Here is a 23,595-nt window from a genome sequence, read left to right as displayed (position 1 = left end):
CACTGCTTGTTCAGCACAACACTGGGTTCAAGGCCTCTTTATGTCTTTAGTTATTCTCAGCTTTCAATTTCTCTGACTCCAATTTTTTAAAACATATTCAGGATAGGGGCTCCCTGGTCATGCAAGGGGTTAAGATGCTACCTATGAAGCTGTCCGTAGCCTCTGCAGCATGAGTTTGATCCCCGGGCCCGCCAGGGAGCAACCCACATGGTGCAGCAGACCTCTCCTGGCTTGCCCGCTGCTCCCCTCAGCAGTGTACTTCAGTCTATCTGCCTGTTCTGTTCCCCGCTTTGTCTCTGCTGAATCCTCTCACCCTCACACCTCTGGCCTGTAGCCCAGCTATTATATGCAAAAATAAATCTTAAAAGAAAACATTCAGGATAGAGGATACATATTTGAAAGGCAAATATTCAAAATAAGTCTTTTCCTAAAGAGTACAGAACTATGAGAGCAGGAAACTATAGCTTTGCCGAATCTTGTTCCTCGCCATTCATCACTGACAATAGCCAAGAACTATAAAAAGCTTCCATAAATAAGTGTACTGATTCCCAACTACTTAAGCATTCATTATAAAAGCTTCAGAAAGAGAGGTAGTTGTAATTACATGAGTCTAAATAAAACTAGGATTCAAGAGATGAATGTTTGAGTCTCAAGTGTGTCTTGTATTAAATATGTAATTTTAGGAAAGTCATTTAATGGCGCCTTTCCTAGCAGACAGAATCTAAGGAGTTGATTTTACCGGTGAATAGCCAGTTTGGTAGTCTTAAAATACAATTCAAATGTAAAGTATTATCGCTGCATATGGTGTGTTAGAAAAATAAGAGTCCAGGGGCCTCCCTGGTGGCGCAAGGGGTTAAGCACCACACTATGAAGCAATCCACAGCCTCCGCAGCATGAGTTCGATCCCCGGCCGGCCAGGAAGCAACCCACATGGTGCAGCAGACCTTTCCTATCTCGCCCGCTGTTCCCCTCAGCAGTGTATTTCAGTCTGCCTATTCTGCTCCCCACTCTGTCTCTGGTGAATCCTCTCACACCCCACACCTCTGGCCTGTACCCCAGCTCTTGTATGCATAAAATAAAAAAAAGAAAAGAAAATAGAATCCAAGAGGATGGAAATTTATCCATTCTCTTTTCACTCTCTGTCTCCCCCACCCCCCACCAATGTGCAACACTCAGAACAACCTGGCACACAGAATATGGTAATAAAATGAAAGTGCTTAGCATTGTGGTAGCTGTTGTAGAAATAGAAGACTCATGGTCCTTGCCTTCTAGGAGCATTCATTCTGAGAAAGCCAACACAAATAGAATACATACTGAAGACTGTAATCTTAATAAGGTCTGTTAGAGATTAAATAACTGCACTTGGATTAGGGAAAGTTAGAGTACCAGCCTATATACTAGAATACTTTACAGAATACTGTACGGTTCTGAGTTATGCTTATGCTCTGAGGGTTCAGAAGAAATCAGTGAGAACTGCAAGTCTAGTTTCAGAAGAGAAATGGGGCATCTTGATGGAAAGGTAAGAGAAAAACAGAAGGCACTCCAGAGAACAAAAGCAAAGGGGAAAGACAAGGAGGCCACAAACTTAAGTGTAGGTTAGCCTGCAAAGAGCATTGGGTATTATGGGAAATAAGGCTGGATAAACAAGGACAGCTAGTTCATGGTGAGAAAGGTTAGTTTTTGAATCTGATGTTGGGCTAAATGTGAAGTCATTCTAAGTAAAGAAGTAATACGATGAATGCAAAATTCCTATAACAAAATGGAGTCTGGGGGAAAAGGAAGCTACTAGGGTCTAAGGCTGAAAGCTGTTATTCATCGATATGTAAAATAAGAGAGCTATCCAAAAAATATTTTTGATATTGCAAAGGAAAAAAAAAAACCTTCAACATTTAGTGTCTAGCCAGACATAGAAGCCAAGTGAAAAGAACCAACTTGTAAGTAAAAAAGTAATGACTTGTAGGCAAAAGTGATCAGTATCTGAATTAAGTGCTGTTGGGAAAATAAAGGAATGATAAAATAGTTCTTGTGCCCTAAGGAAATCTAGCAGGTGAGAAAAGCTACCTTCCGCTGAAGGATTAGGAAGTATTCTAGAAATCATCTTGTAAAAACATCATCTGATGCCAAACAGTCCCTTCAATTCTCAGTAATCAGTCAGGGAGCCTCTGTTCAAATACCTTTAATTCGGAGAACCCAAGACTTCTGGAGGAGACCATTCCACATTTAGACAGATCAAAGTATTTAAAACTTCTTCCTTATTTGGAAGCAAAAATCGGCCTCCCTGCAACTTCCACCCACTGTCTTAGTTCGGGCTTTGGAGGTCACACAAAAACAAGTGTGCATTAACACACAGAACAAGTACTAACTGTGTGGTACTGACTAATGAGTAGTAGGGAAGTCATTCAGAGAAGGGAGTCAAAGATAATTCCAGGACTGTTAATCCAATACCCTAAGAGAATGATGACATTATAAACAGAAGCAGGTTTCTGGCATGTTCTAGTTAGTGCAAGAAGATGACATCAGTTTTGAATAGGCAGAGTTTAAAGAGAAGATGAAGTTTCTAAGTGGCACTGTCTAGTAAGTAACTAGAAATAAAATCTGGGAAAAGATCAAAGCTGAAGATAATTGTTTTCAAGTGATCGGCAAAGAAATGTAATGCAGAACGGATAGGTTCTGGAAAGTATATCATGCAGAGTGAAAATAAACTATGAGCTTGAATCTGGCAATTTCTTTTGTGGTTTGAAAAATCAGAAATGGCTAATGATTCTGCCAAAGCAGAGTCACACTTTCATCTTTCTAATAACTCAAACAACCTGATTCCTTTTGCCTTTTCAAGGAAATCATTCAGAAGTAAATGAAAGCAGTTTACTCCTACAATCATCTCACCAGGCAATTAAACCAGTGGTATGAATTTCTACCTGAGTAAGAAGTTGCTATACTTAAAATGTTTTCTACTTTGTCTGATAATTGTTCCTCTAAGTCACATCCTAAAGTAAAATGAAAAGAAAGCAAGTATAAAGTCAGTCTGTGTCATATGGTAGTCTAACTGATCTGTCTCAAATGCTTCCCTTGGCCTTGAATTTGTAATTCTGCTCCTGCGATATAATCCTATGAAAGTAGTCCTCACATAGGAAAAATGATAGGCATAAAGATGTTCACTCCACTATTAGTTTAGACTTCTAATTATAGGGGAATAGCTAAATGCACTGTGGAAAAGGCTTAAGGAGAACCCAAAATTTATAATATTTGTCACATCGGAGAGATAGGGTTTTGGACAATTTCCCTATTTTCCAAACTTTCTTCAACACGGTTGTATAATCTCTTTAGAGTGGAAACCAAACCAAACCAAAGCAAACCCAGCTCCACTTGGTATTTCTCCTAAGTTACCATGAAGCTGCAAGGCATTATTAGGTTCCACTGCAGCAATATAGAAATACTCATCACTAGCTTCTAACATGTTACAAAGCAAAACCTACACATGCTAATAGACTTACAAGTTGGCTGGTTTAACCCAGTAACCAAAGAACAGACACCACGTTGCCAATCTAAATCTAACCCAAATCAAGAGCTACTGTTCTTCCCTAGCATCTGGTTTCGCTGGTGAAACCAATGACATTTACTGCTTGAGTCATTGCCACCTGAGGTTTAGATTAAAAGAGAGAAAAAAAGGCCGATCTACTGGAGGGAAAGAATCCAACCCTGTATCAGTACTTGTCTCCTGTTCCCTTCTTAAATACAGTCCTCTATCTGAAGCTCCAGGAATGAGTCAAGTTAGAAATAGCATACGAGCTGAAATCAGACATGGGAACTAGCTATTTCAATGGTCTGGGGCAAAAAGATAACTTTGTGTGGCCTGGGTTCCCCTGTCTCATATTTAAGGAATATAATGAAGACTAAATGCATGAGAGAATTCAGCAGGCATCTTTTACACTGTATAAAGAAAAACTGCTAATTTCAGCTGGGTAGCTGCTTTAAACAGAACAGCATCTCCCATTCTCATGTGTAAAGATAGATTCAAGGATGCCATTTGTCCCTAGCCATGATTCAGCTACAACTAGAAATATGAAAAGAGCTGTGACTGTAAGGCTATAATTAACTTAAATATAGGAATTTTAATCACCTCTGGAGGAAAAAAACAAAGCAAGCTCATTCCTTCCATTAAACATTTCAACTATAACTATTTTCCAGTAGAACGGAAAAGTTTGACACTATAGGTCTGGCAATTCGAGGCAAACAAAGCTGCCTTAATTGAGGGATATTTTTAGAACCTTCATTCTTATTATGTTTACATGATGGTATATCAAGTAGTAGTAGTTACATGCTGTAGCTGTGTTAATTAAAAGATGACACTACAGGGCCTAGGGGTTAAGTCTCCAGGGCTATTACGACTAAGGCCTGAGTTCAATCCCCAAACAAGGAGCTCACCCATATACGGTGCAGCAGACCTCTCCTGTCTTGCCCACTGCTCCCCTTAGCAGTGTATTTCAATAAATCTGCCTGTTCTGCTCCCCACTTTGTCTCTGGTGAATCCTCTCACCCCCTGCACCTCTCTTGCCCAAAACGTCAGTCAACTGTGCCACAGCTGAGAAACCCTGTTCTAAAGTAATAAGGAACAAAATGGAAGCACAGAAGGTTGCCCCCAAAATGCTAATATAGTAGTTTAGGACAATATCAATCTGTACCATCCAATGAAAACTAAGGTAAGGGTCTGACTGTGGAGAATTTTGCAAACTGGGGCCTCCCTGGTGGTGCAAGGGGGTTAAGACACAGCCTATGGAGCTGTCTGCAGCCTCTGCAGCACGAGTTCAATCCCTGGCCGGCCAGGGAGCAACCCACATCGTGCAGCAGATCTCTTCTGACTCACCCGCTGCTCCCCTCAGCAGTGTACTTCAGTCAATCTGCCTGTTCTGTTCCCCACTCTGTCTCTGGTGAGTCCTTTCACCCCCCGCATCACTGGCCTGTATCCCAGCTCTTGTATGCATAAATAAATAAATCTTTTTAAAAAAAAAAAGGAAAAAAAAAAGAAATTTGTAAACTGTACAATGGAGTTTAGACTTAATTCTCTGGGAACAGGAAATCAATGAAGAGCTACAAGATGAAATGGTTCTTTTTTAGAAATTCATCTGGGTTGTGGTGAAGAAGTTGAAGAATAGGTATGAAAGCCAGGGTAGTAGAAAGCAAAAAAAGATGATGATGATGACAATTCAAAAGGAAATAATCACTAGCACAGAGTAAAATATGACTTGAGGATCTTGGATTTTAAATCTCAGGATTAAATTTCAAACCAGAGAGTTGAATTTCCAATGACACTGCATTTGCTGGCTTAAGTAAAATGAATCTTTGACTCAATACTTCACAAAAAAACTTGAAGAAGTTACGTTTTAAAGGATCAGTACTAGTTTAAAAAAATGTTTAATTAAACAAATTTGTGTAAAACCAAGAAAAGGGGTGAGGAAAAAAAGATCATCCCTCAGGCTGAAAATAAAACATTTTACAAACTAAACAGTTAACATCTTCAAAGCAAAAATACACTCACTGAATCTCAATTTTCAGTTTGCATGACAGGGTGTACCTGACAAAGTACTTCCACTGCCACCATTTTAAATTCTTCTGAGACATAAAATATATCTACCTGATTGATGACGTACTTCTGGAAAAGAGAAAGGTGGGACATTCCTACAGATATTTCATGAACATAGCTACTTACACAATGAACAAACTGCTAGCTGGAGAGCAAAATCCAAATGCATTCAAACAAGGCTCAAAAGCCCTTTACAACCTAGCAGACATCTACCTCTTATCATCTGCCACAAACTCCAGGCTCCAGTACTTCACTGAACAATATAAGCCCTCTCCTGCCTCTGCATCTTTGCTCTTGCTATTTCCTCTGGATGGGATACCATGCTTAGTCAACGCTGCCTGGTTATGCTGCAAACTACTCAAATGCAACTGATATACCCAAAATTCATTTTCTTTCCATGCAACCTACCAACTTACCCTTCTTTCACATTACCCATCCCGTGAATGGTACTACTCAGGTCCCCAAGCCAGAAAACCAGGCAATTTCTTCATTCCTAAAAACAGCCTCTAATTCTATGAATTAAAATAGTGCTTTTAAAATAGTGCTTAAATCTGATCCCTCTTCTTAGCGCAAGTCACTGTCTTAGCGCAAGTCATGGCTATGGCAACAGCTTCCAAACACTGGTCTACTTTCCCATAATGTCCTTTCCCATTCCACACACTAAACTTTCTTTTTTTTTTTTTAAAGATTTATTTTTATTTATTTATACAAGCACTGGGTACAGTCAGAAGCGCGGGAGGGTGAGAGAATTCAGCAGAGCCAGAGTGGGGAGCAGAGCAGGCAGAAGGACCGAAGTTCACTGCTGAGGGGAGCAGCGGGCGGCAGGAGAGGTCTGCATGCCATGTGGGACCCTCCTCTGGTGGCCGGGGAGCAGCCGGGGATTGAACCGGCACAGCAGAGGCTGCGGGCAGCCTCGCAACACAGCGCTCAACCACTGCGCCACCGGGGAGGCCCTCCACACACTAAACTTTCTAAAACACAAATCTGATCACATCATTTTCTACATATGACCCATCAAAGCCTCCCCATTGTCTTCTAGGTAAAACACAAATTCCTCAGTATGGTTTACAAGGTCCTTCATATCTGACTCCCCACTTCCTACTTCCTCCACTTCTTCAAGCATTACCCAACTTCCAGCCACAATGAACTAGCCATGGCCTTTCACAAGACCAGATCTCCATGTCCTGGCATTTGTATTGTCTGGAAATCCCTTTCCCAGATTCTTTGTAAGACTAAATAAATCCTGCACGACTTAACCTCCCATTTCCTCCTCAAAGTCTGGCTCAGGTACTCCTCCCCTATTCTCTCACAGCCCTGTGCTCACAAAGTGCACTGACACTGTGAGCCACCCCTGATTTACTTTTCAGTCTCTTCTCTCCTCCACTCCATGAGCACAACGGTATTCTTAGCCATCAGCACAGTGTTTCACTTATTAAGTGCCTCACACATACCAATGGTTTAATCAGTATTAGGTGAACAATGAATTGCTGGGTTGTCCCCCCTTTTTTCACTTGAACAGGGATCCCCACAAAGAATTTCAACTGATAGAAACTCTGTGTAATATGTTCCCATTACCACTCTAGCTTTTTTCCTACTCATCCTCAACATTCCTCTTAAACTGCTTCTACAGTAGGGATGTTTTCCTGAGCCCCTTATCCCTTATTTCCATAGCACACTATTCTATCTTCCTAACACTGATTTATAAGTACTTCTTAAAGGGGGGCCTCCCTGGTGGCACAAGGGGTTAAGAGGCAACCGCAACCTATGAAGCTATAAGCAGTCACTGCAGCACGAGTTTGACACCCCCCCTCCCCCAGGAGCAACCCACATGGTGCAGCAGACCTCTCCTGACTCACGGGCTGCTCCCCTCAGCAGTGTATTTCAGTCAATCTGCCTGTTCTGTTCCACACTGTCTCTGGTGAATCCTCTCACCCCCCACACTTCTGGCCTGTACCCCAGCTCTTGTATGCATAAATAAATAAATCTTTAAAAAAAAAAAAAAGTACTTCTTAAAGGTCCATGCAAACACTGTTGGCTCATGAGGACGGTTCTAGTTTCTTGTTTCAAGACTGCATTCCAGGGAATGGCAGAGTACCTGACACAGAATAAACACAAGTTGTTACACTGAATTTAATTCTGTGACTGAGTAGAGATCACTTAAAAGATGAGAAAAACGAGGCTCGGAGAAGTTATATAAGGCATCTACGGCTAAGGTATATGGCAGTATCTGACCAGTCCAAACCTGAGCCATCTGATTTCTGATCCGGGCGTATGCAACACCTTCAATAAAGTTAACTCCCTCCTAGCGGGGAGGAGAGGCGATCTGAGGCAAGTACAACACGCTGCCCCTCTCTCTTTTTAAAAACTTCCCAAGCAAAGTAAACAGGCTACATTAAAAAAAAAAAAGTTCCTGCAGCGGCGGGCCCGTAACCCGCAGCTGCCGGACTCGACACCGACCGGAAGACCACTCAAGGGAAGAAAGGGGAACCAGGAGAACAACATGAGAAAGATCTGAGCTGAGGTCTTGATGCCGGTCCTCCTACCCCCCATATGCTCTCACACCAGCCTCCTCTCTCCGAGCATCAATTTACCCATCCGTAAGATGGGGGAGACATGGGGGCAGAGAAGACTCTAGGGTCTCGCGGGTTCCTTTCGGTGAGGACAACACAGGAGTCCGGCCTCCGCAGGGGCTGAGGGTCACGACAGCGAAATCCAGCGAGGGGCCTCCCCAGGAGAGCCAGGCTCCGCTGGTCACCCCGGCCCCACCTCAAGAGACCGCGCCCAGGATCCCGGGTCGGCCTGAGAGTCTCCACCCCGACCCCCGCAGCACCGCTCACCACACGAGCGTAGGCCAGAGGGACACTAGCAACTCCAGGTGCCAGCAGGCCGCGGGAGGGACCCCGGCCCCTACTGGCCGCGCACCCTCACCTCAGAGTTCTGCCTCACCTCAGGACTGCGATCAGCCGCTCTCCACTTCCGGCAAGAACCGCCCAGCAATCTTCGCGCGACCCACTTCCGGGCCCTCACTGGGCGCGGCACCCCCACCGGAAATGCCCGGCCGGCAGCCACGCCCCGCCGGAGCCGCGGCGAGGAGGACGTCTGGGCGCCCCGCGCGTGACTCCGCCCCCTAGCTGCCTTCCGGGCCAGAGAGCGAATCCTCAGGGCCCGCAGGCACGCTCAGAAGAGCTCCTCCCCGAGGCGGAAGCGGCCCGGGGGCGTGTCCGAGGATAGGCCACGCCCCTCTGTCAACTCCAGAAGCCGGAACCGCCCGGGCCAGGGAAGAGCCGAAGTGAGTGGCTAAGCTCGACCTCCAGAACAAGAGAACAGATGAGTGGTTAATTCACCTGTCAGTTTGGCCTCACGGTCCCTTTACACCCCGGTTTGGAAGGGGTCCTGGATTGTGTGGAAGGTAGAAATCCCCCGCGGCTGTGTCCGTGGTCGGGGAGGCTGGGCTCCGCCTCTCTGGGCCTGCCTCCCCCGGTTTCCCCGTCTGTGACGTGGGTGGGCGATTGTTCTGGACTGGGTTCTGGGGGCACCTGTGTGCGGGAGGGGCAGCCCCCCGCTTCTTGGCGGGCCTGCCGCGCCCCGCTCTCTCCGCCCGGGGCTGGGAGGTGGAAGGTCGCCCCGCTTCCTGTTTGCTCCGCGCGCTCTGTGACCATAGATGGTCAGGTCTGGGCCTCGCGGAAGCATCCGCCCCGCGGTTCTGGAGTCCTTCCTGCCAGCGTTCGGGGTGTGGTCCCCGAGAATAAGATGAGCGGGGGCCCCTGCTGTACGCCATTAAAACCTGGTTTCTGAGGTAGCTCGCCCCGGCCTGGACAGCATCAGTGCCCCGGGCTGCGGCCCACAGGGGAGACTTCCGTGCTGCTAGGGCGTGGGGATCAAGCTTTGTTCCCTCAAGGCTCACTCTTTGCAACCGGCGATTATCCTCCCACAAAGATTTATTTCCAGAAATAATTGGCGAGTGCCACAGTTCCCACCCCTTCAGCTGAATGACTGTGACAGCTCCAAGCTTCCAGTTGAATGCACACGTTATATGCTAGAGTCACTCACTCAACCAATACAGTTCTTATAATAACAGCATTTACTGCAGGCTGAGTACATGCCAGGCCTGTGCTGAATGCTTCAAGTGTATTTTCAGAAGCATAATAGGAACTCTGTGGCAGGTACCATTATGGCCACCAGTTTTCAAATGAGGAAGCTGAATAAAAATTAAGTGCTGGAACTTGGAAGGTAACACCACTAACGACTCCAAATCCCGTGAGTTGAACTCCTATGATAGACCGTATTGGATTCAGGTGTTTAAGGCAGTGATGCCCCTGGTTGAGATGTTCTGGTCCCTGTCCTGGCTTAGGCAATTTACTAGAAGTCAGACTTTGGTCACCTTACTTCATTTCTCTGAACCTAGGTCACTTCTCAATTTTATGACTCCCAGTATGTGTAAAAGAAAAACCACCTGGTAAAATATGGCACAAAATTTTGTAGTATATTTTAAATCCATTAAAAACAAGCATACACATTCGGACATAGTATTAAAAGGTTTGAGTCCTTCTTGTGTGTGAGGCCCAGGGCAAATAGCCTCCCTGGTGCTCATAATCAGCTCTGCATTTAGCCTTTTTTCTGGATTAGAGAAACTTTATGCATCCCGGAAGAAAGGGAGAGAGAGGAGGGAACAGGAAGGAAGAAAGTTTCCTCAACTATAAAATGGGGGTAATAATTTATGGGGTTATAATAAGAAACAAAAGCAGTAACCTGTGTGAAGCCCCTTTATAAAGTGATTTCTTTGTAAAGAGAATGTGCATGAGTAAATCACAACCTCTGCCCCTAGGAATTCTTTTAAAAACTAAACAGGTACACACTTGTCACTCCAGGGGAGGCAGTTTCAGAGCAGTGTGTATCACTTTCTTTTCTTCACTTATGTATACACTGAAGAAATTATAGAGTGCTTCCTCTGTGCAAAGCACCATGCTGCTTTGTACCAGGCACACCCAGAAGTCAAGTAGTGCACAAGATACACCCTGTCACTGCCCTTTTAGACTTTACTCTCTAGTGTGGAAGCAGGTGTTGCTCTCTGGGCTGGTCATCAAAAGACGTGCTGACTGCTGAGTTCTAACATTCCTTCTCATTGATCTTGCCCAATGCCCGGAATCCAGTGAGTCATGCACGGGGAGATATCATCAGGCACTGGTTCAGTGAGTGCCCTGAATTCAGAATATTCATTTCCTGGGCTTAGATGGATGAATAGAACATTTCAGAGCACACATGAGTAAAACAGCAATGGAGATGGGCATCTGTAACTTCCAGAAGTGAGAGGTTCCTGTAGGAGAGGAAGAGAAGATAAGGCTGGGTTGAACAAGCACGCCAGTCAAGAAGCAAAACCTTAATGTGAAAGTAAGGAGGAGCTGATCAGATCACATTTTAGAAATACAGTTCTAGCTGTGGGTGGGGCATGGGCTTGAGTGGAGAAAAAAATAAAAGAGGTGGGATGACCTATTAAGAAGACAGGTCTGAATCAAGACTATGGTATGGGGATGCAGCAGAGGAGGCAATGCTGAAGACACCATTATTATAAAGGGAATAGTGAGAATGACGACAAGGAGGAAGATAAATGGAAAGAGGAGGATTTAAATATGAACCTTCAGACTGGATCTAGTTCTCCAGATACACACTCCCATTGAATATTACTTTCTTCCAGCAGTCATCACAATCCTAATTAAATTGTGATTTGTACAATTATCTTTTAACTTCTTCCTTGAGATTAGAGTTATTTAATAGAAATCTGTATTTGGGGACTATGAGTCTTAGACTTCAAAATCCAGCTTGGGAAGAGAAAGAAAAGAGTGCAGTTAATATTTTGTAAGCAAGAATTGCCAACAGAGTTGATTGATTCTCACATGATTGATTTTCTCACTCTTCATGTATTTTGCTACTTTCTTTTCTTTGCCTGAATTTTCGCTTTGTCTCTGGGGGTGCCACCCCAAATTCTCCTTATCTCTCAGAGATTCAGACACCAAAGTCTGGCGGTTCATTTGGAGCCATTCCCAGCCTGGCTCAGAGGCTTGCCTACATCTGTGCAGCCTGGCTTCAAGCCTGTCTGCATTTGGGCAGATCCTGTATCACCCTGCCAGAAGGGGCAGATGACAGACAACAGGCAACAATCTATGTGAAGCCATCTTTCTCCCTGCTCCTAGGATAGGGCCCCAGGCTCCAGCCTGAATTAGGGTCTCAGGTCTAAAAATTGTAAGTTGGCAAAAGAGATATTGGCAATATTAGGTAGTGGTTAAGATCTGGCTTTGACATGACTCTGATCTAAACCTGCCTCTGCCACTAGTAACCATGAGATCTTTGTCAAGTCAATTAACCTCATAGAAAGATATTAATATCCATCTTGAATGACTGATAGGATAATTAGTAAAGAAAATTTGTAAAATACTTGACTCAGCAAAAACTCAATGGGTATTAATTATTATTCAATACAGAGTCTATTGCCTGTGTACCTGGTGAAGGCCATCAGGAAGCAGCATAATGTCTGAAATGTCATTGTGCCCCCAGAACCACCACCATGACTGCCCTACCACAAAGTTTTCCCATAGCATCTGCTTCTTTATAACGCTACCCTTTTCATTCAGAGTACAGACCTGTGCCGGTGGCTGCAGGTAAGACTAGATAAATATGAATGCCTTTGGCTGTGGTGACATTGGGTGGACAAAGGATATTTTTGTCACAAGAAAAATGAAGGTAGGCAGTTTTACTGGTCCAGTAATCTTAGAGTCAAAATCTTTGAGATTCACTTCAACTTACCCTTATAGCTGTAAGTGTGGGTTGTTGAAACCCAAGCCAACACATCATGTTTAAAGAAAGAGGAAAGGGAAATTTTAGCATCTAAAACTGGAAAGCTAGGGGTCTCCCCAGTGGTGCAGACGGTTGAGCCCAGCGCTGTGAAGCTGTCCGCAGCCTCTGCAGCAGGGGTCCGATCCCGGCCTGCCAGGGAGATTCCCACATGGCGGGGCAGACCTCTCCTGTCTTGCCCACTGCCCACCCTCAGCAGTGTTCTCGGTCATCTGCCTGTTCTGCTCCTCGCTCTGTCTCTGGTGAATCCTCTCACACTCCCGAGCCTCTGGCCTGTACCCCAGTTCTTGTATAAAAAAGAATTAATAAATCAGAAAAATGGAAAGCTAAAGGTCACCAAGAAACCACACAAAACTTCCCGTGCTTTCTGTCTCATAGAATCAAAGGAATGGTCAACAAATTTTTCAGCTTCCTCATCTCTCAAAGGGATACTTCCAAGGTGCACATTTCATAGTGTATAGAGGGTCCCAGAGGGACCGAGCTCCAGTTGCCCATAGCAGTGACCTGCTTACTAATGCACTCTTTAGCCATTGTTTTTCCTTCTCTAACTCAGATGTCTCAGGGAACCCAAACTAAAGAGAATGGGATGCCTGGGTCTCAGTTTGGATGGTGTTAGGTGCATTCTCTGTTCATTTGGGGCATTGCCCAAATAGATGAAAGGGGTGCAGGTGCTGAGAGCCCAATAAGAATGCTAGATATCCACTGTAATAAGCCCTTGGGCCTGCCCCATAGCAACATATGCCCTTCTTTATATATTTCAAAAAATGAAACACAACAAAAATCCTCACTAAAACAATCCCTTTTTTATAACCTAAATTGCTGTCACTGCACTTACCCAGCACCCCCACTGCAAAGAGGAATCAATCAACTCTCATCAGTTACTTCATCTAGATCCATGTCCAGGATTTCTGAATAAATTCAGCCCTCCTCCAGTTAAATGATGAGCCTACCTCAGTGTTCTGTAGCCAATGGACTGAAGCTTAAAGTAAACCACCAAGGGCCTCCCCTGGTGGCACAGTTGGTTGAGCTAAGCACTGTGAAGCTGTCCGCAGCCTGTGCAGCGCTGGTTCAATCCTGGCCGACCGGCAAGAATCCCACATGGCACGGCAGACCTCTCCTGTCTCGCCCGCTGCTCCCCTCAGCAGTGTATTTCGTCAGTCTGCCTGTTCTGTTCCCCGCTCTGTCTCTGGTGAATCCTCTCACCCTCCCACGCATCTGGCCTGTACCCCTGTTCTTGTATAAATAAATAAATCTTTAAAAAAATAAATTAACTGAACCACTAAAACTTACTACTTGTGTATATATGGATATGGGGTGAGGGGGGAAAGGAGAAGACAATTAGATACAATCTGAAAATATTTAATTGACATAGTAAGAAATCTTTGTTACTGATCACTAGACTTTTAATTGGTAATTTTGACCTCATATGTCTCCTATCCATTCCATATTCTCTGTCTTCAACCAACACCTCAGTTCATCGGGGTCATAGTGATAGGAAGAGAAAGGGCAGGAAGGTGGGATGCCATCTTCTTCAAGTCCCTGATCCAGAAGTGGTATATATCACTTCCACCTAAGTACTTGATTACATTGCTTCTAGTTGGGGTTGTAATTGAATTTTCTATGGATGACCCAAATCTTATTTCCTGAGGGATTGGAGACCTTGATGGCACTGCCTAAATAATATTCCCATTATTTTCTGCACCAAACAGGGCAGGAATAGGAGGTCCCCTTGGAATCATCTGGCTATGTCAACAATCCTCCTTCCTTTATTCATGTCAACAATTCTCTTATCACTTTTTAATAGGCTTATTCATCCTAGTCAATCACTACAATCAAAGATATGCAGGTAAAGTTTAACAAAAGGCTCTCCAGGAGCAAAAACCCTGATATATAGCATTTGCCAAATTCTGTAGTATAACTACTCCCAACATGGCCAATTTTAATCTATTGACGTTGTGTCTCTGAATGTGGAGTTGAGAAAAGTGTGCCTATGAATGTACTACCTAACCTATGTACTACCTAACCTATGAATGTACTACCTTACCTGACAAAAGGGAATTGCAGGTTTAATTAAATTAAGAATCTTGAAATGGGATGATTATCCAGGTAGGGCCAATATAAGCACATGGATCTTCATAAGAGGAAGAGGAAAGCAGGAGCATCAGAGTCAGAAAAGTTAAGTGGCAATGAAAGCAAAGGTCTTAGTAATGCTGGCAAGGAATGTGGGCTGTCCCTAGAATCTGAAAAAGATAAGGAACAGATTTTCTCCTAGTCTCCAGAAGAAACATAGCTGTGTTGACACCTTTATTTTAGCCCTATACAACCCATTTTAGATTTCTGGCTTCCAAAACTGTAAGATAATAAATTTATATTGTGTTGAGTCACTATATTTGTGGTAGTAGCAATAGAAAACTTAATACATGCATTCAGTTGACTCCTGTGAGCCTATACAAACTGGTCCAAGCACAGTACTGAGTTAACTTTTTGTTTATTTAATCACGTGCCAGTATGACAAGCCCAAATTGGCTAATGGTAGCCTTAATTTCCAATCTAGTGGATCTTTTCCTATCTTTTGATGGAAGCATTCCTTCTTTGGGTAATAAAATGAACTAGAAATCCTCTGGCTATATCAACAATCCTCCTTCCTTTATTGCATGCCAACAATTCTCTTATCCCTTTTTAATAGGCTTTTTAGAATCACAGAGATATAAAGATAAATATTTAATTAGATATAATAGAATAATAGTGTATTCAGTATAATAGAACTGCCATTCCACATTTACTCTTTTCTTCTGAGATTCATCTAATTTGGCTGTGGGTAAAACACTACCACACACTGGTTAATTTTGTGCTCATTGGCCTTCGCTCACCTTTCTGCTCAAGCCATTACTGTGGCTACCAGGTGCAGTCCAAAGCTGCTATTGCTCCTCCAAATGGCTCTTGTTTTCTGCCCAGGGCTTCTTACCTGGAATTCACTTCTTGGGATGTCTGTGGAAACCTGCACAGCCATGTTGTCTTGTGTGTCAACCTGAAAGTACAAACTTAAGAGTGCAAGGGAGTTATCCAGCAATGGGGAAATTCTTGGCCAATGAAGGACAGGAGCTCTTCCTCCCCTTGACTGGACAATGAAGAGGCACATAATGCACCGACTCAGAGTTTCTCCCAGGGACTCAGGCCCCACATGCGAAGGCAGTCACCTTCTGGGTCACTTATCCTCAGATCTGCTTTCCTGGTTTACCAGTTTTGTCCTTCCTAATCTCCCATTCCTGTTTCTTGGATCACTTCTGAAAATAAACTACCTATTTGCAAGCCTTTTCTCAGGCTCTACTTTGGGGGAAAATTAAGTCTAAAAAATTTGGTAGTAGAAGTGACCCTTTAAAGCAGATTCTCAGAATGGGATTCTGAATTGGATTGGACAGAAATGGGGACTCCAGTCTTGGTGTTAAGTGGAGTGATAATAACCCTTGATGTGCAGTGGCCTCGTCATTAATACAGTTGCTAGCAGTAGTATATTATAATAAGGTATAGGAGAAGATGAAACATTGACTTAAGAAACAGGAGTGGCGTTTGAATTGCCTGGGACAATGGTATTATAAGGATTATGGTATCCGGTGTTTGTTAATGATTTTCGAAGTTTGTTGAAGGGGGAGGTAGTATCAATTTAGATGTCAAGGCAAATGCATGTCAACCCTGGCCTGAACGATATATTTAACAACTTGTTCACTTCCTCCTTCCTTGTCACTTCTTTCTGTTCCTTCCCCTGGCCTTTCTGCTACATGTGACAGTTTCGAAAAGTTCTGTCTCATGTTCTTTTCAATGATGAAGTGCCCTTGCTTCTTGTCTTTAGCTATTATTTTCATTCCAGTCTCTCTCTGGTGTGTCTGCCATCATTTTATCTTGTTTTAGGTTATTGAACATCTTGCTTCAACTGTGCTAAAAGACAGTAGACACTGTGTCAGTGTATTGCCACAAGATGGCAGCCTTGCTCATTTTGGCTGCACTGAATTCAACAATCCACTTCAATTAGGAGGGGGTAGGAGAGTCTTCTAATAAGACTTTATCTTATTAACATTTGTTAAGAACATGCTCAATATAGATTCTTTTGATTGTTGGAGTTCTTACTGATTTTTAAAAATTCACAAAAGAAAAATGAGGTTGAAAATGGTTAACTTTCTTGAAGTCAGAACCTAGATCTGAAACCTGTTTTCTGACTCCAAAGCCAATTCTCTTTCCATTACGTAAGTGATTCTCAAACTGCAAGAGTAGTATTTAAGGTTTTTGTTTTTGTTTTTAATTGCGAGAAATAGAAAACCAACTTGAGTCAGTTTAACAACAACAATACAACAAAGGCAACATTTGGGAGTGCCTCGTGGAAACTAAACAGAAACTGTGCCCTGTCTTTAAAAGAGAGACTAGAGCTGAAAACTGGAAAGCCTTCCTGACTTGGGGAGGAAGGCCAGAAAAATCAGGGAGGGAAAATGAAAAATTGTGGACGTCCAAGAGATCAAAATCTGCCCCAACCCCCATTCAACTATTGTAGAATAGCCCCCCTTTAAATGCATTTTGCATGTTGGACCCTATGCAAGGCTCTATATGAGGATTAGATATATTAGACAATACTTGTATGAAGCCATTTCCACATTATTGCACAATTAGGGGCTGTTCAGGTTTCTCCTAATTTTCCACTCCAATAAGTAAAACTATGACGCATCTATGGTCACATTGTCCTAGACAGTGCATGAAGTCATTGAGTACTTCCACATCCCCTGACACAACTTCCCTTAAGGAAGAATGTAGGTGGGGGTGTAGCCTCAGGCAATTCTAACCTATGCCAAAAGGTCAGTGCTACTGTGACCTTCCCTGACTGTTAGTCATTCAGGAAATACTTTTTGAGCATCTAACTACATGCCAGGCACTACTGGGCACTGTAGAATAAATAGGAGAATAAATGGACATATTGTTATTATGGATCTAATAGACTAGTAGGGAAGACAAACATGATAAAATAATTACAGCAGCAAAATGCTGCCAAACATAAGTTCAGAAGATTATGGAAACATAGAAGAGAATGAGCTGACTTAAGCTGGGGAGATTAGGTTACTCTGAAGACATGTCATTTCATTTCAGGCCTGAAGAATGAGTATGAGTTTGCCAGAGAATGGGGAAGAGGAGTGTGAGCAGAGAGAAAAAGAGTGAAGGTAACCTGCCCACCTGTCACTATACAGGTGCTCTACAGGTGCATCTGTCTCTTTTTCTTTCTCTTTTTCTTAATAAGTCTGTCCTTTCAAAATGTTAAAAAAAAAAAAAAGTATGAAGGTCCAAAGGTGTAAGAGTTCAATCAAAGGACTGAGAAAATACCACAATGGCCACAGATTTATATTCTGTGATATGAGACTGATGTAAAAGAGATGCAGGGTCCATATCATGCAAAATCTTAAAAAAACATATTAGAGGTTCTGTAATATATGCCAAGGGTATTAGGATCTCTACCTTCATCTGAGATTCTGTATGTAATAGAAAGCACCCTTAAGATTTTTAAACACTTAAGATTCTTGTCTAGAAAGAAAAAGAGTTTAAGAGGCATTCTAGTGTTCTTAGAAGTCACTTCATTTATTTGAAGGGATCCATGAAACATGCACTTAAAACTTTCTAAAGTATTAGCAAAGAGTTTTGCAGCTGCACGCTTGACTTGATTTTTATCTTGAGTATTCTCCCTTTGAGAAATTTTTGATCACTAGAAAGACTGACTTAAGCCTGTTATATGTCTTCTAACTTCTTTTAGAAAACTGAACAGTTCCCTTTTTAGCATCTCTCTCTCCCCATCTTTCTCTCTCTCCCTGTACCTTATCATTGACAGCTAAAAGAAACCACTTGGCATTTTGAACATTCTGCCTAGAAATCTTCTTAGACAAATTCACCCATTCATTAAGTATATTTTCTATTTTGTGTTTTACCACAGGTGACATTTTTCTGAACTTTTTTTCTACATATAACCACCAGAGTTGCCTTTTCTCCAGCCACAAATAACAGCTTCCTTTCTTTCCTTCACATCTTCACTGATAGTCATCTTGGCCCTTCCAGCTTCCAGTCACTACCTGGTACCAAACCATCGCCACATGTTTTAGTTTTTTTTATCACAGCGTGACACCACTTCTGTCATCATTTTCTGTCCCAGTGATCTATTACTGAGTAAAACCACCAAAACTTGGTGAATTTAAACAATAATTTTTATCTCCCATGCTGCAATGGGTAGACTAGGTTCAATCGGGCAGTCATGGGGTGTCTCCGATGATTGCTGACAGATGGTGACTGGGCTGGAGTCATGTGAAGACTTGACTGGGCCAGATATTCAAGATGGTTCATTTACATAACTGGAAGGTGATGTTAGTGCTCAGCTGGGAACTTAGTTGTGGTTGTTAGTCAGAGTGCGTACAAGGTGGTCTGTGCGTGTGCTAGCACCCAGAACTGGCTGTCTGAGAGGGAGTGTCTTAAGAAAAAAACATTCTAAGAGATGCAGATGCAACTTACAATGTTTCTTATGAAACAACAATATTTTCTTTGCATTCTGTTGATCAAGTGAGTCATTAAGTCTGGTCCGGGTTGAAGAGGAGGGATAACTCCACGTCAGGAAGGGAAGGAACAAATCATGTACATCTCTGAAGACTACAAAATCTACTTAAGTATTATTTTGTGCATTTCAAAAAAGTGAGTAAGCTCATAATTAGACTTATACTAAATGTCTTAATTTTGATAGATTGAACATTTGCTCCCTTCCAAGAATAGGAGATGTTTTTACTATTTGTTTAGATTTTATTTTTATTTAAGTTAAAAAACTAAACATAAAAGATAAACTCAGTTATGTTTATTTATTTTGCATACAACAGCTGGGGTACAGGCCAGAGAAATGGGGGGTAAGAGGATTCTCCAGAGACAGAGTAGGGAACAGAACAGGCAGACCAACTGAAATACACTGCTGAGGGGAACAGTGGGTGAGACAGGAGAGGTCTGCCGTGCCATGTGGGTTGCTCCCTGGCCTGCTGGGGATTGAACTCGTACTACAGAGGCTGCGGATTGCTTCATAGTGTGGTGCTTAACTCCTTGCGCCACCAGCAAGGCCCCTCAGTTATATTTATTTATTTTTTAAAGGTCTAATTATTTTTATACAAGAATTGGGGTACAGGCCAGAGATGCACGGGACGGTGAGAGGATTCATCAGAGACAGAGTGGGGAACAGAACAGGCAGACAGACCAAAACACACTGCTGAGGGGAGCAGCGGGCGATACAGGAGAGGTCTGTCCCACCATGTGGGTTTCTCCCTGGCTGGCCAGGAATCGAACTTGTGCTGCAGTGGCTGCGGATTGTTTCATAGGTTGCGTCTTAACCCCTGCGCCACCAGGGAGGACCCCCTCTGTTATATTTAAATAGCGAAAGAAACTCCCCTTTTGGAACAAGAATGTAAAAGAAACAAAGATGTATGAATAGTTGGAATATTCACTGGAGTTACTATATAAAGCTGCATTGTACAAGTTTATGGTTAATATGATTAATAACATTTAAATCTTATAGAATAGATCTCTCAGAATCATTGCAGGAATGAATCCATGAATGTAAATATGGATGGTGGCTCAGGCAGTGACTTAATCCAGCACTTTCTGGACTTTCATTCATTCATACATTGATTGAATTGAGAAACGGTCTCCACTCCTTTACTGGGGCTGCCTTCCTTCTTCCAGCCCATAACATTAAACCAAAGATGGATAGTCTACCATGATCAGTATGGCTACCTTTTAATGAATACCTACTAAATGCTATGTAATAGCTAGATACTTTGCATCTGTTATCTCAATTAAAATTAAATTAGACCAATAAAACAAAATAGAAATCTAGGAGATATACCTATGTAAAAGTATGGAAATTTAATATGTGATTAAAGTGCACTGTAAAATCAATGAAAATATGACTGTCAATCCAACCAAGAAAGAGAAACTACATAGTAATTTCAACAGAGAATGCTTAATATAAAGAACTATTATCTATAACAGGAGATTGAGGCATAAGAAATAGAGAACTCTAAATATAGGAACCCCAGATGTAAGAAACAGCCACTACCTCCAGGGCAAGATCAAATGCCCAAGGAAGAGCCTCCCTCCCTCGTCCTCTGGTCTGAGATCCAGAAAGGATGGAAGAGGGCATATCTCATCACTGAATGGTAGCAGAGCCCCTAAGGTGCTGCACAACTGGACTTTGCTGGAAATCTATCCAAGTGGGTGCCAGGGGAGGCGGCTGGGTACTGGGTACTGCAGATCATTACACACTGTGGAAACCAGATGCTGGAAAGGCCATGTACTGCAAGTGCAGTTCCACAGAAAGTGCACACTGCGAGAGCCAGGCAAGGGGAGGAACAGAAAGAAAAAGTCCTCCTTTTTCTCCACTATTTCTCTAGCATTCTCCATTGATAAAGTTTAACATCATGCCAGACGGCAAGGGAAATATTTATAAGGGTTCACCTTAATTTTTGCTGAGCTGTCAATAAATAGTAGAATTGGATCTGTGAGATAATAATTTAAAACTCGAACAAAGGCTAATCAGGTTGTGTAGTGGCTGGAGTTTGATAAATTGGTTCATTATATGAGAAAAAATAATATTCAATCCCTAATGCTACCTGTAAAGGTGGACTCCAAATGCATTAAAGACCTAAACAAAAAAGATGAACTTATGGTTTTAATGAAAAAAAGGTAGGAAGATATTTTTGTAACCTACAGGCAGGAAAGTTTTTTTTAACTTTAAAAATGTATGATGAGGGCCTCCCTGGTGGCGCAGCGGTTGAGTGCTGGGTTGTGAAGCTGCCTGCAGCCTCTGCTCCGCTGGTTCAATCCCTGGCTGCTGGGTGAGGGTCCCACATGGTGCGGAGACCTCTCCTGCCGCCTGCTGCTCCCTTCAGCAGTGTACTTCATCAGTCTGCCTGCTCTGCTCTCCGCTCTGGCTCTGGTGAATTTTCTCACCCTCCCCCGCTTCTGACTGTACCCAGTGCTTATATAAATAAATAAATAAATCTTCAAAAAAAAAAAAATGTATGATGAGGTTAAAAATTGACGGGTTTGATTATATTAAAAATCTAATTTTTGGTATAGATGAAGTTAAAAGACAAATGACAAAAAGGACGAGCTATTTGCCATGTATAAATATCAAAAGGAGATTACTTTGTAGAGTAGGATTTGGAAGCTCTTTCTGTAAAGAATAAAACTAAACATTTTCAGCTAGCTTTATAATTCAAATTCTTGAGTGCTACTGTTGTAGCAGGAAAGCAGCCATAAGTACTAAGTTATTATGACTGTGTCCTAATAAAATTTCATTTACAAAAATTGGAGGTGAGCCAGATTTGGTCTGTGGACTATAGTTTGCGGATTCCTGACCTAAAAAAGTTAAGGAACTCCTGCCCATCAACAAGAAAAATACACAGCTCCAATTTTAAAAATAGGTACACAAGTAGGTAATATACTCAAAAGAGTAGTAAGCATATGAAGAGATGTTTAAACTTAATAATAACCAGAAAAATATCAATTAACAATGATACATTGCTTTATAGTTATTCAGACAGCAAAAATTAGATGATGGTGAACTTTGCTGGGCAAATAGGAACCTTTCACAGGGATAAAAAAGACTGGTATAACTATTCTGGAGTGTAGTATCATGGCACACAATCCAAGATTCTATCTGTATACCTACACCTATCAAATGGGATCCTGAGTCTATAGCTCAATGAAATTCACACATGCACCTATAAGGGGCCAGAATTGGAATGTTTATTGCAGCATTATTTATAGGGCAGAGTTGTAGAGAGAAATCTGGATTTCTTTCATATGAATAGCAAATACATAAAAGGTAGTGAGTGTACACTGAGACGATGTATAGCAGTTGAGAGCAATGGATTAGCTGTACATTTAACAATATGGTTGGATCTTGAACTTAAAAACGGCCCTGTTTTTAAAGAGTCAAAATAAGCTATAAACACAGACCACTTGTGCAAATTTAAAATATATGTACACAAAACAATACACTTTGCAGGAACACAAATACAAAAATGCTTATTGAACACATCACAGTGATTGTCTCAGAGTGGAAAGGAACTAGGTAATGAAATTGTGTATATGTGTGTATGTTTGTAGGCAGGAGAGAAATGACTATCTGCATATGAAGTTGTTTATAACAATATAAAAATAAGGAATATGAATTTTCTTTTGAAAGAGTAAAGAAGGCATGAAGAAGGTAACTCAACAGGAAGCTAAACCTCAACTGAGCTGTAAACAACTCCCCATATAACTGTTCTTACTTGGGATAAACCACCCACACAGATTAGCATGTGAAACAGCGTTCTGGGTGACTACTGAGTAGGCATGAAAAATATCTGAATAACAGTGTGTAATGTCTGCTTGAGGTTACCGTGGTTTGAATCAGTGTATTCTCAATTCTGAATGTATGTGAATGACAAATAAGTACAGGTTATATCTGAATCTGCCTACCTATGCATAGTAAGTAGTATGCATAGTATGACTCCATTTTGGTTCAAGATGTGCTATCTTATATAAATATATGCATATCAAAGGAGTTGGAGGACTTTGCTCTAAACTGTTGACAGAGCAATCCATGGGGTAGGTGTGACAGACATCTGTCAACAGTTCAGCAAATCTCTTTCTTTGTACTCATTAGTTTACATTTCTCAACTTCCCTTGCAGGTAGATGTGGCCATGTGCCGGAAATCTGGCCAGTGGAATTATGGACAATTCTCCATGCTCTTTTTTCCTTCTATTGCAACTTTGGAAGCATTGTGTTCAGTCAAAATAGAGACACAAGGTGGAAGGAGGTTGGTTCCTTGAATCATCACTTAGGGGAGAATAATTTATTGATCAGTGATGAATCCTGTTTTGGATTTCATAAGTAAAAAATAAACTTATTAGGCATTTGAGATGTTAGCATAAACTATGCTGGCATAATTCACTCATACAATGGGATTGTAGGAGACTTTTACTTTCTATAGTAGGAAGTGCTTGCATTTTGTGGAACTTTGTATTGCATCAATATTTAACCTTGTACGTGACATATATTTTTTTAAAAATTAATGTTTCATAATTTATAATTAGCTCTATCTCCTTGTTCTCTGAGTAATCCTTTC

General features: G+C 42.1%; 1 protein-coding gene and 1 long non-coding RNA gene across 6 annotated transcripts in view; one reads left to right on the top strand and one right to left on the bottom strand.

The window, feature by feature from the left end:
- Positions 1-9,082, bottom strand: part of CAP1 (cyclase associated actin cytoskeleton regulatory protein 1) — a 23,902-nt gene extending 14,820 nt beyond the window's left edge. For 2 of the 5 annotated variants that reach the window (XM_037501112.2, XM_037501109.2), the window contains exon 1: positions 8,923-9,082. The gene's annotated coding sequence lies outside the window, so the exon portion shown is untranslated. Of the gene's footprint in view, positions 1-8,506; positions 8,620-8,922 lie in introns of those variants that run through there. The other 3 variants (XM_037501110.2, XM_037501108.2, XM_037501111.2) reach the window with 2 other exon arrangements.
- On the top strand, positions 8,716-23,595 carry LOC119237112 (uncharacterized). Its single transcript, XR_005123194.2, has 4 exons — positions 8,716-8,867; positions 17,552-17,622; positions 19,002-19,129; positions 23,159-23,595. It is a non-coding gene; the product is annotated as an uncharacterized LOC119237112 (long non-coding RNA).

The sequence above is a fragment of the Talpa occidentalis genome, unplaced genomic scaffold (assembly GCF_014898055.3).
Source record: "Talpa occidentalis isolate TD23 unplaced genomic scaffold, MPIMG_talOcc4v2.1 talOcc4.9, whole genome shotgun sequence".
Taxonomy (NCBI): Eukaryota; Metazoa; Chordata; class Mammalia; order Eulipotyphla; family Talpidae; genus Talpa; species Talpa occidentalis.
Note: the sequence above shows the minus strand (reverse complement) of the source record. Positions and strands in the feature narration are given on the sequence as shown.